This window comes from Myodes glareolus, chromosome 1 (genome assembly GCF_982192425.1).
Source record: "Myodes glareolus chromosome 1, mMyoGla1.1, whole genome shotgun sequence".
NCBI classification, from domain to species: Eukaryota; Metazoa; Chordata; class Mammalia; order Rodentia; family Cricetidae; genus Myodes; species Myodes glareolus.
The window spans coordinates 9,042,719-9,062,465 of record NC_142026.1 but is presented as its reverse complement, the minus strand read 5'-3'; the positions used below and the strand labels follow the sequence as shown (position 1 = coordinate 9,062,465).

General features: G+C 39.0%; 1 protein-coding gene across 15 annotated transcripts in view; it reads right to left on the bottom strand.

The window, feature by feature from the left end:
* The window catches only part of Map2 (microtubule associated protein 2), a 269,527-nt gene that overhangs the window by 110,212 nt on the left and 139,568 nt on the right, over positions 1–19,747 (bottom strand). For 4 of the 15 annotated variants that reach the window (XM_085698855.2, XM_085698845.2, XM_048459086.3 and 1 more), the window contains one exon: positions 13,854–13,918. The gene's annotated coding sequence lies outside the window, so the exon portion shown is untranslated. Of the gene's footprint in view, positions 1–13,853; positions 13,919–13,992; positions 14,137–14,166; positions 14,503–19,747 lie in introns of those variants that run through there. The other 11 variants (XM_048459085.3, XM_048459092.3, XM_048459095.3 and 8 more) reach the window with 9 other exon arrangements.

Genomic DNA, 19,747 nt, shown 5'->3' with positions numbered 1-19,747 from the left:
CATTCTACTGACTCTTTGTGGTAAGTTCCCTTATCAACATCAGATGACACGGTGACTATATGGATGTACACTGTATGTAGGGATGCTCTGTTTGGTAATGATTCTTGGGCAGAAAAGTATAATACTGACATCTTCTTATTTTAGCATCTACATTATGCTTTTGTTTTCAATAAACCAAGACCTGGTTCGAAATCTGTTGGACAGTCTATCTTACTTAATCAGTTGTTATTTTCTCCATGTGTGCGGGTTGACCCTAAGCTGGAGTCTCATGAAAGATAGGCTGTGTACAGTGAGATTCTTTGTTTGGAAGGTCTCATAGCTTTGATATTTATGGGTCATAGTTTTGAATGCAAATGACTTCATATCAAGTAGTATTTGATGAGCCTATGGCAACTGCTTACAGGTCATCGGACTCCTCTCTAGGACTTCCCGAGCCTCTGTCACGAGGAGACAGCTAAAAGCCTAGTACCTCTTTGTAGAGAGCAGAGCAGGCTAGGAATGCATTTCATAATTCATTAAAGTAACAGTATTAATCCAGCAGGTGCACTTCACATGTATGCACACTGTACTGAAAGTTAGTTCAATTTTGACATAGTCATATTTCACTAAGGAAATCCTGGGTCTTTTAAAGAGGCGAGTTCGAACTAGGTATTGTTTGTGTGTTTCAAACACAAAATATGTGTGTGAAAGAGATTTATTAAAACAATTCATAATGCTGAGAAGAGTTCACACACCACAAACAACCCCATTTCTGAAAATGTCAGTTAGGGAGACTGTTTCAGAATTTAATGCATTTGTAGATACATTTGGAAATAATTTTTTTTAAAAATATAAGTGGTACTCCTTTAAAGGATATGATGAAGATGCTGAATAATTGTATCTTAACACAACAGAGAAAACTACACTGCCAGTTGAGTGATTTTCCTTGCTCTGAACTAATCTATAGTTGATTTAAGTCATTACTCACAGAACTCAGAAGAAATCAATTGCCATTTCATTAGCACATTGCCCACATCACTACAGGCACAAGGGGAAATTAATAAGGTAACAAAAGCCCCTAAAAGCACAGCTTACTAGAGTATATATTATGCTTCTGTCAAACAAGTTTTCATTATAAACAATATGTAATTATTTTTTAAAAGCAGTTCTTTATATGTTAAATGTAATTAAATGTTTTTATTTTAAAAAAAGAAACAGCATTTCTCCTTAGATACATAAGTCATAGTCTCACAACATGAAATGTGATTGGAAAAATTATTCTTGTAAAAGCAGAAAACAATAAGCTACCCCATGAAAATGTTCAAAGAGGTAAAACCCTTTATTTTTATGATAAAAAGAGAGCAATGGAAAACTAATTGGCTACCTATAACTATAGCTAGTGTTTTTTGAAAATAAAAATTAAGATTTTTTGCCACATTTACTGCTTATGTTTAAGGATCTGATGACATTTTATGCATTTATTTTCCATGAATCTATAAGGTAACTATTATTGAAGTGTACTGGAAGAAATGTGACTCTACAGAATAATTCAACTAATAGCATACAACTGTTATCGACAGAATAATTCTAACCAAGCTTAGCTATTGCTTTCTCAAAAAGTCATACTTAGCCATACATTTGCATACACTTGTATACATGTGCATGTGATTGACAGACATATATGTAATTTAATGCACATCTGTATACCAACCACCAAGTAAGAATCTGTACTGTGAAGGAAAGGCACCTTTAAGCTACACATACATACAGCTACATAAGCAGAAGGCTGACTCCAATGATGACCTCCATACTGAAACTGTGGAAGAAATCTTAGTGAGGCAGTCTGACTGCAGCATCCACGGTCACTCACAGAGTCCTGGTCGCTACCTCTATGCTCATCTGAGGTGTCCTGGCCTCTCAAGGAACTCTGCCACTTTTTAGAGATGAAGGTCAGGAAAAGACACCATTGGTCATTTACCTTCCTTGGAGGCCATTGCTAAGGTGGGATACTGGGGAAGACTGACACTAGGCAGACGGGAAAGCTACCTGGTTTGCGTTCTAGTAGATGACCACTGGAGACAGACTCTTGGGAAGACAGATCCTGCTAAGCCGGCTGGGAGGATTGAGAGCAGCTGGCCATCTGCAGGCTGAAAGAGCAGGAGAGGCTCAGCAGAATCTCCACTGCAGATAAGCCTCAGGGGGACAGCTGAACTCTTAACACCCTTCTCCGCCTCCCTCCTGACTCCCAGATGGCCTCAGGTGGTGTAATTTAGCATGCATGTAATTTCCAGGCCCTCTTTGCTGACCTTGGATAATGTGTAACCCCATCTTTCCTCTTGTGGCTTTCCACCTGTCAGTTTTACTTTTTAATCGAGGGTGGAGTGGGCAGAAAAGCAGAGAGCAGCTAGTGAACTGCTCGGGGCTTCAGAGCTCCTGCTGCAAGTCTTAGCTTCGTTCAGTGAAGCTCTGAAACTTTATCATTCAGCTTACAAACAGCATAGATGATAACAACAAATAATAACAAGAATAAAATAAACTATGCATCTGCCTTATTTACTAAGAAGAGGATGCAAGATATAACTCGGAACACAATAATCATTACTAATGTGATTATTATCTCTGTGCACTCTTTCAATGTCTTAATCTGGCTGACAACATTATTCCTGTGTTACAAAGTAGAGGCTTGAAAAGGTCCCAACATTTCCCAGAGGATAACAGGGCGACTCTGGATCTGAAACCAAGGGTACTTCATTTGTTAAAGTTTGTTTAAGGCCTGGTATACTCATGAAAAAGTGTAGTTTGCCAACCATAGATTCCAAAGATACCTATTCTGGCAAGATGAAGGTGATCCAGTGAGCAACTTTCAAAACATATGTAGTTAATACAACAAAATTCATTTCTAAGATTTTGCACTCTCTAGAATGTATCCCTAATGGTGATTTAGGATACTGTCAACATGAAACTAAAGTTTCTCAGAAGAGCACAAGAAAAAGTGTCCAATTAGAAGGTAAGAACACATGCATGGCTCTGATAAAATGAAGGATAGCTAGGATTTTGAGAAGTAGAATTTTGGTTGAAGATGTTAAAGGTGCCTTTGAAAGGGGGAAAAAAAAGACACTGGGTCAGTTAGTAAGTCTTGTACCTCAGCAGTATTTTCTGAGTACCTGCTCTGGAGAGGTCCCTATTGGGAGTGTTAGGGATCAAAACAGGAGTAACATTAACCATCATGGAGAACCCATTCTCACGGAGAAGACATGTTTTAATCTGATAATGGAACACAGGTTCAATTGTGAGAGTTCCCCAAGGTGCCAACATAATTTAGACCAGAAGATGTCAAAAGGCTCAGACATGAACTCTGAGATCTGGCCAGTGAGCAGGGTTTGAGGTAAGTGAAGAAGGAGGAAGTTTAGAGTAAGGGAGGTGAGGAAAGGATACAGAAAGAACACAGGACTAAAAGGAAAGAAATGTGTATCCGCTCCAGGGTTACCAATGTAAGACGGATCTGTCTTCTGGCAGAGGCTGATCACAGGTAACCTGCTGCAGTGTACAGACTCGGGACCTAAGGGTGAATGTGATTAGCTAGGGGGAATAAAAAAAGCTTACAGCCTAAAAAGGTCAAAGATTAGACTGTTCCGAAAAGATTGGTTCATCTACCATACAGATAATGATTTGTATTGGGGAAGAGTGACAGGAAATGTCAGGTCTTGGATGAAACGTGATGGAAGTCTGACCCATCACCATCCTTGTGGGGAGAGAGAAGCAGGCGGATTTGAAGTGTGCTTGGGAAGTAGAAGGGATAGGGCATTGTAAGTGTTTGGATTTGTATAGTTTAGAAATCAGACTTAATTTTTGCGTGGTTTGGTGGATTTTGTTTTAAAATGGTGTCTCTTGATACAGTCTGTCAGGCCCTGTATGTAAGAGCCTCTTGCCTCTGCCTTGTAAAAGGTAGGATATTAAGCAAATTCTTATGATGTCCAGCTAATTCTGAATATGAAAGTGACTTAGATGAGAAACAATAATGCTTGACAGTCTTTGAAAGAAATAAGAAGGTTAAAAGGTTATTAAATAAATATAAAAAGATAGGCTGTAAGTAATTGGAAAACTCAAAATTTGTTTACAAGATTATCTCTAATTGAGATTGGCTGTTGAAGCTCCAGCCATTAAGTCTGTGTTGCCACTAGCAGAAAGGACAGATGAATAATAAATGCTATACTCTGTCTTTTTTAAGTACCTGGTATGAATTACACAGCTAACTTCAGTTTATAATTTACTGGCCAGAAATTAGGCATATGGCTACACATACTTTCCAAGAAGACTGGAACTCCTATTTTGAACGATCATATATAGTAGAAAACTACCAAAGAGAGGGTCTCTTATTATGGAAGAGGAAAGAGAAGGTATCCTGAGTGAAAGGAATGGGAACTATGTTTATTACAGGTTACGGACTAAGTCAAGTGTACCTGCCCCTTGCAATAACAGCAAGTCAAAACACTAGAGGGTATGGATGAAGAAACTTATTCTAGTGTTTCATGCACAGTTATTTATGGTTTCATTCCCCTTTCATTTAATAGTTATTATAAACCAAACCAGGAACTGAAAAGATAGACAGCTCAATCATTAAGAGCCCTGCTGCTCTTCTAGAGGACCCAAGTTTGGTTCTCAGGTTGTTTCTATCTTTCTTTTTTTTTCTTCTTAAAATCCAAACATATTACTCTAAAAATATATAAGCCAATGTTTCATGTACATAGCATAGGGAGCAGAATGGAAAACATGTATGTATTGTACGCACTGACCCTGATGTTACGTTTCCTGGCTCTCTCTTATCTGTCGGGCTATCCACTGTCCTGGAAATGAAAAGTAGAACATTCTGAGCTGACTCTTATGACTTTCATGGATTCAGAAGTTCTTCCTGAGTGTCCCCCTCCCCCATTTTTGATTGTTACTTCCCATATTTCTGAAGTTTGAAATTCTGCAGCCACAATTTGAATCTAGGCAGCTTGCTTAAGCTTTTATTTTTATGAGTCTGGAACATCTCAAATTCACCTCTAAGCATGCTAAAATTTATGCCAACCCAAAGCACTTAGGCAGTGTGGGAAGAACCATTAATGTCTACATGTCGCATCTTCTATTGAGTCACAAGTACCTACCACTAGCAAGAAATTTCTAAAACTGACAATAACTGGAAAGAATATAGCTATTGTTCATCTTAGATATAGAGCAAGATTTTTCCAAAAGAACCATCATTTCTTCAACCCTTAAATATTGTAAAAACTATATTTTGGTTATGAGGTGTTAAATGGACTAGCTTGGTTTTAACCAATGCCAGATGGAGATCACTATACATCCGGCTTCTTTAATGGTCATAATCCAGAGTCATTAACACTGGGAGAGAATTTTAAGAAAGGTTAATTCAAACCATGTGAATCAGACTTAAACAGAATCCATGGAAAAAGACAATTGATTCATACTTCTTTGTGAGGAAAAGAGGAATGAAGGGAGGAAAGGGAGAGAGACCTGTATGTGTGCACACATGTATGCATCTGTATGTATGTGTGTGAAAGATGGGGGCGTGGGGGAGGAAGGAAGGGATACATCAGAGATGATACCTTGCCACTCTGAAATGCTCAACCATTCAACTGTTGAAGGAACTGAGAAGGAATACCAGATGACAAAGGTGTGGCATTCAGATTCTGAAAACTTTCCAGTTTCAGCTCAATTATACTGTCTATATAGAAAGGCGAACACACACACACACACACACACACACCATACACACACACACACACACACACACACACACACACACACACACACACACACACCACTCTTCTCATTCCCTTTGCTTCCCCTTGGTGTATTTTGTGTAGACAGAACAGGAAAACAGGTACAGAGGTGCCTGAGACTGCATTTTTCAAGGATCTTTCCTAAACACTCTTGGAAAACTGTGATCAATATGTTCACTTCTTTTCATGTCAACTGAACTTCATACTTCACTGTAATTTTTTAAATTCAAGTTTCTAGGGTATTGTTTGTTCCTACTATGCTGCCTAAGCATTTACCAAATTGCAAAATGAAAGTGTTTAGTCTAGAGACCTGGAGATGGCATGCTGGTCTGGCGACCTTGACATGGCATGTTTACCAATAAAATTTGTCCTGTAAAAAAAATGTTAAATGCTAATAACAGTACGACTGATGTTCAACACACACTTAAGATATTCATCCCTTATAGGGAAGTAAGCCTTATTTATCTGATGGCTCATTTTTTTCTAGATATTTTAAAGTTCTCATACATGGTTTGAAAAGATTAAGAAAAGTCAGTTTTCCTGATTTCTGATACTAAAAGGGAAATCTCAGTTATAATCCAGCAAGGGCAACGAGAAGCCTATATTCCTCCTGACAGTGTCCCAAGATTTCTTTAAAACGTTATATCGTTTATGTATTTATGTATACATATGTATGTATTTCGCCTGCATAAGTTTATCTGCGTTGTGTGTGCAGGAGCCCAGCGTGTCCAGAGGAGGGAGACCTTCACCTGGAACTGCAGTAACAATTGCCATGTGGCTGCTGGGGCACAAGTGGGACATCTCCAAGAGCCCTGGTGCCTCTAACCACTGAGCCATCTCTCCAGCCCCATGCACCTACGTTTCCTACGGACACTCAAGATGCTCAGCTGTTTACACATGCATCTCCCTGTAACAATCTGAAGAACTCCTCAATGGAATACAGTTCACCAACAAAATGGTCCACCAGGGAGAAACTGTTGGAGTGTGAGTCGGGGGATCTACCCTTAAACCAGAGACTAATCTCAACAATTTGATGCAGCCGTAGATGATTCACCCAAAGGTCACATTAAGATGAGGGTGGAAAATGATATGATGCGGGGTCTGGGAGTTTTACATTAAAAGAATGAAATATGGCAAGGGCTAAGTAGATACTGGGCTGACCCTATAGACCTATGGTTCTCCACCTTTTTAATGCTGTGACCCTTTAATACAGTTCCTCATATTGAGGTGACCCCAAATCATAAAATTATTTCATCGCTACTATATAACCCTAATTTTGATGTTACAAATTATATTGTAAATATCTGATATGCAGGATATCTGATATGAGACCCCCGTGAAAGGGTCGCTTGACACCCCATCCCAGTGGGGTCAAGACCCACAGGCTGAGAACCTCTGCTCTAGGCAGAAAAGAGGTTCTAATAAATTAGGATGCAGGAATAGAGAACTGCAGCTCAGAAGCTTGCCAACGGTTATATAGATTCACATTCCCAAACTTAAGCCACAAGAATTCATTATGTTGTAATAAGCAGAGACCATGGGCCGATAGAATGAAATGCCAACGGCTCATTACGGCTGGTTTAATGGATCATTCGCCAAATCTCAGGAGTAAAAAGAGGCAATTCTACCTTACCTTAGAGAAGCATGCTGCACAAAAACAAGGGCTCACACTGGATTTACTCTTTTTTTTTTTTAGTAAATTTTATTAAATTATAAAAGTTTCCATTTCCGCCCCCCCTCCCAACACCCTCCCACTCCCCCCACTCCCCCCCTCCTTCCCCTCCATCCCCCAGGGCAGTCAGGGTTTCCTGCCCTGTGGGAAGCTCCAGCTCCCTCCCCCTCCCTCCAGGTCCAGGAAGGCGAGCGTCCAAACAGACTGGATCCCCAAAATCCAGCATATGCAGAGGAAACAGGTCCCAGTGTCATAGTCAATGGCTTTTCAGAAAGACCCCGGGCCAGCCACAGTCAGAGAATCCGGCCAAATTCCGATTTACTCTTAACAGTGGCTCTAATCATTTATATTTTGGGGGGTCATTTGCCTTCTAACCTCTCACTAATGAAAGTGTTTGTCCAAATACAGAACCTCAGAACCCCTTCTGGCCTTAGCATCTAGATTCTGAATATCATCAGCGTCCCTTCCCTTCACCTCTGCTTTAAGGTTGCAGAGGTAAATATAGCATCTTCTCTGCTCCGCTTAAGATTTATTCTCTGTGCAGTGATCATGGCAACAACGTATGACTTTTACTTGTTAACCCACAGATTATTTCCTCCTGTAGGAAAAAATTGCCATAAGGCTAGGGAAAGAACATGGAGTCTAGAGTGTAAAAAGCATTCATTGGCTGAGTGGGTGAATTTGTCTCCAGGTTAGAAAATGTCTAGACATCATTTCTTTACCACAAGAACTCCCCACTTTTGTTTTATTTTGCTCTGTAGAATCTTGCTACCCAGATCCTAATTCTTATCTCTATTCGGTCTCCACATTTCATTAGGACCTTGTTCAATAGATGTATTCTTTTTCTGCGTATATAGGTAGCCACTCCTTTCTGTCTTCTTAATCCTATTCTTGAGGTTTCTCACGTACCAAAAGCCCATTGAGTTCCATCATTGCTTTCTTGCCTTCCTTTGATTGAATCTTGCTTTCCTCTGAATCCTTAGCATATTAAGCATATTTTCATATTATTTGCTTTATAAAAATGTGTATCAGTCCTGTAATTCGACTGGTCTGTAGCCTGGCTTAGATTCAAAACTAAAATAAGTATAACTATCAGGGTCTCCATCCCTTCATTCTTAAAGTACGTGATCTACACCAGAGTTACAATGAAAATGTCTGTCACAAGCTAACACATGGCTTTAACAGAGTCTCAGATACTGGGTTCTGGAGCAAATCAGAGCCACATTTGAACCAAGTATATTTTATCTGGTCAAGGATTTAACAATATAGACTGTGATTTTTGGTAACATCTGTTGGAAATGACCTGAGCTGTAGCGGGGAGGTACAAATGACTCCACTGGAGTTTTATGATGACCCTGACAATCTGGGGAAAGCATGGTAACCAAAGTTAATCAATGCGTGTCAGAAAGTGATGCAAGTGATCATGATGAATGGGAAAAGGACATAATTTAATTATGTATTCCCAGTCCTGATTATGTAAATTTAAATGTAATAGAATGAACAAAAAGAAGACAAAATATTCATAAGGTATTAGCCACTATATTATGATACATTGTAAAAGTAGGGATGAGCACCATTTCTTTTCTTATATAATGTGTACACTTACAAAGTTTTATAAAATGTAGATCGATTGAAATATCTTATTCATTAATTTTCTGAAGGATCCACGTATTAGCTTTGCTTTCTAACGTATTTGCTATATTCCTCTTGGTTATTTATAATTTATCTATTTGTTCTTCTAATTCTTCCTTCTGTGTTCCCGATTCCTTTCTTCTTCTGTGTCTATAATAAGCATGCTGTTACACACCTTCTTGTCGGTTCTGCTCTCACCCTTTTTCTTGGTAGAATCACCTACATCCTCCAGGCCTTTCTTTCTCTATCTTATATCTGTGCTCTCTGCAGTCTCCCACCCCAGTCCATTCACATGTCCATATCTCTCACAGTCCATCCTTCATGCCCCCCCCCCCCACGTATCGCCATCTTTTAACACACCCTCTCCCACTTACTTAGTACTAATTGGCTCTGCGTCTCTTATAACCTCCAGGATCAACAAGAAGATAACCCTTTCTGCAAATGGCGTCTCTAAATCTCCTTTCTGTCAGTTTTAAACTTTGAAGTCATCTGTGAATCATTCTTCTGCCCTTTATTTCTTCCAGCAGTCAATCAGTTGCTGTGTCTGAATGTAATTTGGGACTCAGAAACATCTTTCACTTTCACGCCCCTTTTCATATCCACAACCAATGCTCTTTGTCTTTTCATTCCTCTATGACAGTGTCTAAAATGATGGTTCATGCAACATGCTTACTCCAACTGTCTTACACAGAGCTGCAGGATAAATAATCTGAAAATTACTTTGGCCATAGTTATCTCCTGTTTATAAATATCTTCTTATTGAATAAGAATAAAACCACACAAATACAAAGCAAAAAATAAAAACCCAATGTATTATTGAAAAACTTCTTCCTTAACTGACTGCCATTTTTATTTTGCTATTCAAAGGGGGGGGGGTAATGATCATTTCATATGGTATAGGCTTGTAGTAGTCATGGACTTGTCCACTCTTTGTGTCCAAGAGTCCCCTTGATCTATCTATGGTCTAGGACACACGAGACTCATCTGTGCTCCCAATGCTTGGCCAGTTCCTTCACTGCTGATGCTAATCTTTGTTTATCTTGAAGCTCCTCCTATGCAGTATTCGCCTTGACCACTCCTGTTTATCTCTGGATTTCACCACAAATGTCTTGTGCATAAATTTTATACACTGAAGCCCCTGAGGAAATTATATGCCTGGTATGGTACAATCAATGCCCTTTGGATCCTTTTTTTTTCCTCTATGGCAGCATCTGAAAAGATGTTTTGTGCTGCTCTATCATGCTTCTACTGCACCAGCTAACCTCAGAAACTATTCCACTGAAGCCACTCTTTCACAAGAAGAGGGTCTTAATACACGCTGTATATCTCTTATTTCCCTGGTGATTTTTATGGGTAGCTTTTCTTTGAGTTTGAATATTTTTCACAATGCTCATGACACAAATTTCCACTTTATTTATTTCAGACACTCAAACCTTTTGTGATTATTTCAATTTTAAAAGTCTTTACAAAATATATGAGTTGTATTTTGTTCTTGAATTCTCTAATCTTAACACAGAGATTATACAACTATTTATAAAACCCCATGAAAATGAGAAGGAAAATGTATTGTTAATTCATTTATAAACCTACGAGTTTATCTGACAGACTCTAAGAAATTGTATGAAATTAAATAGATGAGATGTATGAAAACATGAATATTATGTATATGTTTGGTATATAAGAACTTGAATGATGTAACTATTTGAAGACACACTTCTATTAAATGTAAATGAGAATCTTCAAAGTATACTGTTTTGCTCATACTGTAGCCTTTTATTACCTACATAAATATAATATTAAGGAAATAACTATGTACAACAAATCTACTTGAAACATTTAATATGTATGAGAGTCTCTGAGGGTTTTGGGTCACACATGGAGATCACACAGCTGGAGCTTCAGTTTATTCATCTGTGTAATGGAGACTGTACCTGCTTCTGAGAATTACAGATTTAAACTGGATATCACATGCTAAGAGCAAGATAATGCCAGGCAGGTAGTTAACAATAACAAATCATCATTCTAATTAGCAAAAGCAAATGACAATAACACACGGCATTCTCCAAAATTATTATGACTCTAAAAGTTTCTTTACAGAGACTTATGTATATAGAATGAAAACCGATGCACTTTTGTTTTGTTTTTGCTTTTAGAGACAGCATATAAATATATAGTGACCTGGACCTGGTGATCCTCCTGCCTCAGTCTCCTAAATGCTGAGATTACAGAACTGCCCCCTTCCTGCATATATCATCAGTGTTCTCTTGCTCATCGATTATCATTTCTAGCATGGTCTGTGTAGAGAAATCTAGCGATGGAGTCCTCTGCCCCTCTGCTACTGCAGAAGCTTGGCAGGAGCCCCAAAGTGCAGTTAGCGGAGTGGATCCTGGGAGTACTGTGTGGGAGGTGCCCCTAGCAGAGCCAGGCTGCAGCCTGGCTTTTTTTTAGCCTTCTGATGAAACTGAATTTTTCCCCCACTTTAACTGAAATCCAGAAAAATCATTCCCACATAACCTGAAGGGATTATAACACACAGCTTTCTTCTGCTTCTCAAGCAACTCATCTAATAACCAGTGGCTAGGAACTGGGGATGTGACTCAGTGGTAGAGCCAATGCCTACAACCTCTAGGGTTCCGCATTAAAGCACCAGCACTGCCAACATTAATAATTAATAATAGGACACACAAATTCTAGGTAATTAACCACAAAAAAGTATCAAATTTCTATTCTTAAGGTGTCACTGCAGGAAAAACAAAAGAAGAGAAATAAATTCTTTACAAATTAAGTAATTAAATAAATAAATATTAACGGAACTTTGGTGGCCCAGTCACTATTTTACATGTTAAAAATAATATTACTGGGAGAAAATTCAGTAAAGAAGCTAAAAACTGTGCAGACAATATTGATTAGTCACCATGGCACTGAGACCCCACTAACAGCCATTTTAACGAGCTGCGGCTTATTACCGATCCATCATCATCCCCATGAGATGATTCCAAAATGGCCCTGGAAGAGGAGGCAACAGGGTCCTCTTGGTGGTCATGTGCCACCTTTTCAAAGCCTGGAAAAACTGCAATGGAGCGTATAGCAGTGTATAGCAGTGTATTGACAGTATAGAGCAGACTTTATATTGAATAGGATAAAGATAAGTTTACCTTCTTCAACTAGCACAGACACCCCAAAGCTTAAATACATCAGAGAGCTAAGAATCAGACCACGTGGGAGGGGCGTGTGTGTGTGAGTGTGTGTGCGCTCTACATGGATTTGGTCGGATAAAAAATAACAGATAATTTTTACCAAACATGAAATATTTTCATTTACTCAAAGTAAAACCTCTAAAAGGAACGATCTCTAGAGTTTTTCAACATCTGGGGGAATGACGTGTCTTCTTCCAGGCTTACCTAGACGATCATACTGAGTGATTTCTAAGACAAAAAACTGCATAATCATTTCGCCAGTTTTTAAGATCAGTCTACTGGAATGAATGCAATATCTGAAATCACTTAGCATCGTTTTTGAGAACACACTAGTTTATTTAAAAAAAAATCATTTTCTTCAAAAATCCTCTGTGGCTCAGCCTACGCTTGGGACAGTGACATCTGCCTCTCCCCTTTCTTGCACTGGGACTGCCCACAGAAACCAGGCTCTTCAGCAGTGCTTGTGGAATGAATAAATTAAGTCACTCGTGATTACACATTGCAGAGAAAATTAACCGAGGACAATGCACTAGTCTCCCTCAGCTGCTGCAAATCTTTGCATTCACGGTGTACACATACAGTTATGACATTTTACTCTTAGGGTGGTTGTCTCAACTATTGGTAAATTATATATTTTTTAGAAGCTAAACATTCTGTATGAAATATATTAAACTGGGAGTCATAAAGGGAAATACCATAAATGCTAAGAGAAGGTTTGGGGGTGCTATCGGTCTCGTCTCAGGAAGGCAGAAAATGTCTTCCATTTTTTAAAAAAGGCAAATGACTACTATATAGGATTTCTGGACAAGAACACATGCTAAACTCAAAGGTAATGCTAAAAAATTAAAGAATGGACAGTATTTATAATTTCCCTTCTAAATCAATATACATTCTGATGCTAAATATAAAAATTAGTATTTTTCATAAGGCCCAGATCAATGCGTTCAATGCCTTCACAGTAAGAGAGAGGGTTCCTTTTTATTCTATTATTTCTGAATAAAGCATATGATACTAAATTCTGGTAAGAATTGACCGTCTTTGACTTTAATAATATCCCTTGTTATATACTAAAACATTAGTAAAGAAATTACAATATTTTATTCACAAAGCCTAACAGCACTGAGTCACCCCTGGGCTTTCGTTTCCAGCGCTCACATCCTATCTACAAAGAGTGAACCATCTTATTTAGAATGTTAAAAAAAAAAGTGAGTCCACAGGCAACCATCATCTAAAATCATTTTAAACATACTTCTCTTAAATTCAAAAGAATACATTTTTTTGTGATACAGAATTTCAGACATTTTGTTAATTGTCACAATAATTAAAATTCAAATGTTACAAATTAGCTAGGCATGGTGATATTTCTTAGTAATTTGCAACATAGACAAAAGACATATTTTTATAGATGCTTTCTATTCAAAATAGACTTCGTTGGTGGATTAATCTGCATAAGAAATTCTATATCTTCTAGACAATGATCAGCACGGGCTCTGGAATAAAAGACCAACCATAAAGATAAACCTAAATAAAAACATTCCAGTTCTTTCTCAAAAGCCCTTCATTTAAGCATCCAAATAAAACATGCAGTACCTTTTAATTTTCTGATTGAGTGACTCCCAATCAGTGCTTCCTCTCTTAGAGACAAGTTGAAGACTCTGGAGAAAGAAAACAAAAGAAAACAATATATACGTATAGGCTTGTCAACTAAATATTAGAAATCGGAACTCACCAATAAATCCATTCGTCCCTCATATCCAGATAATAAATATACCACTTGCAGCGCTTCAATATTAAGCTCAATAATGGATTTAAAACACGGTAATCCAAGACCACATAAAGCAGATACTTTCCATAGTGGATTAAAAATAAAGTGAAATAGATCGTAAAAGCCTTAAAGCATTACCAGTGCATATGCAGCAATGTCCCCCTGAAGCGAGTCCTTTGGAACTGCTGCAGAACCCTCCTCCAAGAACACTCCCTCTCGCTCCAGACAGACGCAGTCTGAAAGCCACCAGCTCGTGTCTGTGTGTGCCGGGGAAAGGGAAGCTGCAAATTAAAAAAAGTCCCCGCAGTGGCGGAAAGGAAAATAAGGCAAGTAGGAGAGGGAGAGAGAGCTCACTAGGCTCGGAATTTTCGAGAAGGATGACGAGACACTCAGCTCCGCCATCATTCACTGACAATAGGATGGTGCCCTGGCTTAGGATTTAGCGGTTTGCCACGGGGGCTTTTGGTACCAAATGCCTGACAGGCATTTTAATTGCCTCCATCCGAGTGCGTCCCCAGGAGTCTAGTCTGTAAGCCTATGAAAGTCATCATCTCGTCTCCTTTGTGTTTTTTACACACACACACACACACACACACACACGAGAGAGAGAGAGAGAGAGAGAGAGAAGTTTAGGTTTTCAGGCATATAGGATTACAAGCGAGTTAAGCTACACAAGCTGGGCATAAATAAATGATTGTTTAAGGGAATTTTTATTATCTATATGAGTGATATTAAGGATTCTTTTAGGTTTTGTCAAGGAAAGATGAATATAATATTATAAAACTATTGCATATTGCTTATTCATGTTTCAAAATAAAGCACTATCAAAGAAATGTATACATTGGTATATAAATCCTACAGAAAATTTTATGGCTTTGGAATTGTGATAATTACCCACTTGGCAATGTTTCTCTTACAGGGCTTGCCATGTGATATCTATGTGCAATCATTTTTTTTTTTCTGATTTCATACAAAGGGAGGTGCAGACCTTTGCAGTCCCTGAGGTGAGGCCATTACACGGAGTTCAGTGTTTGGCATAATCTGTCACCCCTTCAATGTTAGCAACTGAAATTCACAATTAAATATCCCTGTTATACAGTGCCTCTGGAGGGGGCTTAACTGTAGAATAATTCTCCACATGTATTATCCTGGAGAAAATGTTAATGAATGAATTGGTAAAGCATTGTTAGAACCCTGCACCAGAAAATGGAGTAAATTTGCTGTGTACCAAGAGGGGCAGCTGCAAAGAAGGCTGCTGAGAGGAAGCATCACCATGGTTACCGGAAACAAAAAGTAAGGAGAGAGAGAAAAAAATAAGGTGATGCTGAGCAAGAGAGAACAAGACTACAGTGGAGGAAATCTGGAGACAAAGAACACAGCTCCTTTTCCTCTTTCCAAAGAGCTTGGTTTCTGACAGTTTGTGTTGCGTTTTGAATTCAGGAAGATGGATTTTCATTTCCTTCTGCTATGCTCTTCACCGTTTTTGTCACTCACAAACCTTGCTTTCATAAATATTTTTTTTGTTTTTTCTTTTCTTTTATTACTTTACCAAAATACCAATCCAAATTCCCACCCCTCCCCTCATCCCAATCCCCTCTCCCTCCCTCTACACACCCTCAACCCCCACCCCCTCCAGTCCTGAGAGGGCAATGCACTCCATAAATATTCGTTTTTAGTCTTTTCTATGAGATCGATCCATCCATATCTGAACCCTCAGAAACCACCCAGTCCCTCCCAAATACTCTTTGTTTTCTAGATGAGAAAGTAGAGGCCTGAGGCCTGTGACCAAACCAAATTCCCAGGCAGAAGCAGCAGGCTGGCTACCCCATTGTCCCTTCTCATCAAGGGACTTTCTTTCTCTCCTCTCCTCTTGTGTTGTTTGCAGGAAAAACAGAATCCAGTAAAATCCCTTGTCTTTGATTGTCTAAACCTTTGATTTGCCAAAGCAACAATCTTCCCTTTTGAGACACACTGCAATCATCCTGAGAACTAGGTTTGCTTAAAGTCTGTGCTGGCCTGTGCGAGGCCACAGACTCTTAGGTGATTACATCAACAGTACTTCTTTTTCTAGTCTGGCAATCAGATGGATCAACTGCCCATTGCAGATCTATCTTGTTGATCCAGCTTACTCATCAGGTCCCAGGCCTTCTGATATTATGGACATTATTATTTTTGCAAGCATGAAAATGGATAATCAAAATATCAAAATGAGCCAGAATCCCCCAGGTTCCTCCTAGATATGACAATATAAATCTGCTGGAGTCACCTAAAACAAAGAAGCTGGAAAACTGAGAGTCCTGGTGTTGTGTGTGTGTGTGTGTGTGTGTGTGTGTGTGTGTTTGCATGTAGTAGAGGTATCACTTAAAATTAGTCACTAGAGGATGCAATATTTACTAAAATCTAATTTTTAAACTACTTAGTACAAATTGTAGCTAGGTTATGACCTTGGTGTATTTCTGTTTATATACTGTATTTTTTTTTTACCAGTTTCTTTTCAGGACTGGAGGTTTAGTCCACTAGTAGAACTTGTGTTTAGCATGCAAAAGGCCATGAACAACTCTCTCTCTCTCATTAGTTTAGGTCGACTCACCTAGAGATGGATAGTCATGCTGATTTTCTAAGTATCTACAATGCACAGATGACACCACCATCCTCTTTCTACTGTACCTTAGCTCAGCTACCAAATGAAGAAAGCACATTAAATCTATACATTCTTGTAGATACTATGAAAGAGTTCATGTTTTAGTAAATCCTATCCACTAGCTAGTATTCCTCTCAGTACCATCTCTTGTGTCTTTTAAAATATAATCTCTTCAAAATGTCTAATTTTATTTTTCACCAGAGGTTTGGAAGTGATTTTAGGGTGATTTCTCAAAGCCTATGAATCACAAAGGCCTGGCAAGACATCCCCAATGCTGCAATAACATTTTTATTTGGGGGTAACCAATGACTGTTTAATTGGACTTAAGGATTGCCCAATTGGAAGGAATCCATAACTGCTACTGTATGTAGCCCAAGCCAGCTACCTGTGGCAGGAGAATCATAGACCCTAGAGGAGAATCTCTGAGTGCCATTGCCCTAAACTAGCTTAATATCTGTCTGTGGTTCTCACCACTCATCCAAGGACCTTCCACCTCAGCAGACAGCGGCAGTACTGAGATCCAGAACTGATGAAAACACAGAGAATAAATGACTCTGGGGTGCCCAGTCATAACTGGTTTCTACACTGAAACCTTCTACTCAAGGCTCCAGAAACATTGCAGAAGAGGGCCCAGAAAGACTAAGTGCCCGAAAATCTGCTGAGTGATGGTGCTGCCTGCTCTCCTTCCGGACACCACAAAGTGGCAGGAATCATGAGGTCATAACAGTAAGGCTTCCTAGGCAAGATATGAATAATGATGGCACCCATTCACACGCCAATGTGGCTGGAGTAAATGTCACTGGGCCCTAGATAAAGAACTACGATCAACTAAGGATAGCTGAGAGACTGAGAATCACTTTTTTCCAAGGAAGACCTCTGGTTGGTTATTCAATCTAAAGTAGTTATCCCTAAAGACATGCTCATGCGATCATCACTGGATGGATTCGGTAAATTCTTTCCTCTCTGCTCCCTCCCTCCTTCCCTTACTCTCTCTCTCTCTCTCTCTCTCTCTCTCTCTCTCTCTCTCTCCAATAATAAAGAAGAGCTCATGAGTTTGCATGGGAGTGGTAGAAAGCTGGGTGGAGTAGGGGTTGGAGTAGGAGGCATACTGAGAATGATGTATATACAATTGTTATTTATGAGAAATATCTTTTAATAGATCAATGTGAAAATTCCACTAGTGGATAAATTAGACTGTTCAAATACAAGAAATGCCACCTTGTGGTCCATACTACTGTGCCTATTCTTTACATTAGGCATTCTATGTGAATATCATATTTTACTTTACTCTCCATAAATCATTATTATGATTTATATTGTAGGCTTAAAATTTACTTAAAATAGAGATTTGTTTCCTACTTTTGTTGAATTCTGAGAAGTACCTAGCAATAGACTACATGCTCTTAAATGACCAGAAAGGGTTTGTTTGTCTTCTGTGAGTGTTAAAATACACTACATGTTGTTTTTAATAAAAATTACCATAATAGTTGATGAAGGTTACCTCAGGGAAAAAATACCTTGAAATTTTTTCAACTGGACTATAGCTGAGCATGGTCGTACATGCCTGTGTTCCATAGAATTCAGAAAGAAAAGCAAGGCAGAGAAGAAAGCTCAAGACCAAACTGAATTACAGTGTGAGACCTTGTTTCAAAACAAATAAGGCCATTAAATAACGCAATTTTTACTTTAAAAATTAATAGAAATAATATTCTCACCTAACCATCTTGATTTTGCTGTTCTAAATAATAAGCAGATGTATACGTAGTTTGCAAAGTATTATAATACCAGAGTCTACTTAATATTATCTTTCTATATTTACCACAAACTTTTTTCCTTCTGTCAAGTTGGTCCACATAAAATATTATTGTTGTTAAACAGTCAAGAAAAGAAAAATGGAAGAAAGGAAAGAAAGAGAGAGCAACAAAGAGAAAAATTGTCAGAATCATCACACCCTGAATTATATAGAGTAGCTAAATCCAATTACTTCTACTTATAAGATAGAACTGTCAGATGGGTCAGCCTAATACCAGGAGAAACTATACAAGTATTCAGGATTGAGTAGAAATGTTTCTTATCTTTATTGCCACTTTCAGAAAATTTGAAACAGAAACAACCCAAGTTTCAGATGCCAAATGAATAGACAAAAAACAAAATGTGTATGCTGGAAATGATTCTGAACAAAGATACATATTATTTTTAATATTATTAATCCTAAAATAAAAAACGCAGGATATTATTATTTGCTACATCAAGCATGAGCCTGGAGCTTAAAAGAAATGAGTCAGACACAGAAAGAAAAATATTGTTATGAGATTATTTATATGTGGAGCAGGCAGAACACCAACGTAGATAAAATAGAATAATAGGAGATCTTTTCAGTACCAAACCCAAGTCACGGACCTCTGCAGGAGTGGACCCAGGCCAGGGACATTTACGGAAACAGGACTGAGTCAGCAGCGTAGGTCAGAGCAGGCCTGAGACAGCAAACTCCACAGGAGCAGGTATAAGGAACAACCGCCGAGGGAGCAGGCTGGGACCAGAGACTTCTGCTGGTCCGGGTGCGAGAGTCCGGGACCTCCGAGGAAGTAAGCCTGAGCCAGGACCTCTGTAGGTCCAGGCATGAGTCTGAGACCTCTGAGGGAGTAGGCCGGAACCAGAGAACTCTACGGGTCTGGATTCAAGTCTAAAACCTCTAAGGGAATAGGCCAGAACCAGAGAACTCTGTGGGAGTAGATCTGAGCCAGGACCTCTGCCAGAGCGGCCAAAGCAGCAACCTCAGCAGAAAGAGCCCCAAGCAAGCAATCTCTGTGGGTGCAGGTCCGAATGACCCCTGGTATTGCAGACCAAATCCCACAAGTGCCAAGTGACCTCCAGGAACATGGAATGACTAACAGGGTGACTGGAAATGTGGCCCTGACTGCACCACACGGAGCAACCATCTGAGCCTTAGATCCACTGGCACCTGGAAAATTAATCACCAGAGTCACAGACAACCCCAACTACACTAATCAGAGTAAAAGATGGGTAGACAAGGTAAGAACACATGCAATACCACAAAGAGCAACACAACATCAGTAA